Below are 831 nucleotides of genomic sequence, written 5' to 3'. Positions count from 1 at the left end.
ACTTTGCGTTTCTCTGGGGTTGATTCCTAAGAGTGCTACTGCTGGTCGTATATTGCTTCGTTAGCTTTTTAAAGAAATAGCCAAGCTGTGTTTCAGAGTGGCTGTCCCAGTTTACATGTCCACCAGCAACATATGAGTGATCCAATTTCTCTGCACCCCTGTCAGCATTTGGTGGTGGTGGTATTATTATTATTACTGTTATTTATTTTAGCTAGTCTGATGGGGGTATATTGCTATGTCATTGTGATTTTAATTAACATTTCCCTGATGGCTAATGATGTGGAATGTCTTTCATGAGCTACTCAATCAGCTGTGTCTCCTCTTTGGTGAAATGTCTGTTCATGCCTTTTTGGTCCATTTTGTAATTGGAGTGCTTCTTTATATATATATGAGAGAGAGGGAGATTGATTTCAGAGAGAGAGAGAAACATCAATGATGAGAGAGAACCATCGATCATTTGCCTCCTGCATGCCCCTTACTGGGGATGAAGCCCACAACCAGGGCATGTGCCCTGACTGGGAATCAAACCGTGACCTCCTGATTCACAGATGCTCATCCACTGAGCCAAGCTGACTGGGCTGGAGTGTTTCTTTACTGTGGAGATTTGTGAGTTCCTTCTGTGCTGTAGGTTCCAGTCCTTGGTCAGATATGTGGTTTGCAGATGTTTTCTCCCGGCCTGTAGCTTGTCTTTTCATCTGCTTGGCAGGGCTTTGCACGGAGCACAGTGTTCTGTTTTGATCAGATTCCACTGGGCAAGTTTTTCTTTTATGGATTGTGCTTTTGATATGAAGTCCAAGAACTCTTTGTCCAGACCATAATCCCAAACATTTT

This window comes from Myotis davidii, unplaced genomic scaffold (genome assembly GCF_000327345.1).
Source record: "Myotis davidii unplaced genomic scaffold, ASM32734v1 scaffold343, whole genome shotgun sequence".
NCBI lineage: Eukaryota > Metazoa > Chordata > Mammalia > Chiroptera > Vespertilionidae > Myotis > Myotis davidii.
Note: the sequence above shows the minus strand (reverse complement) of the source record.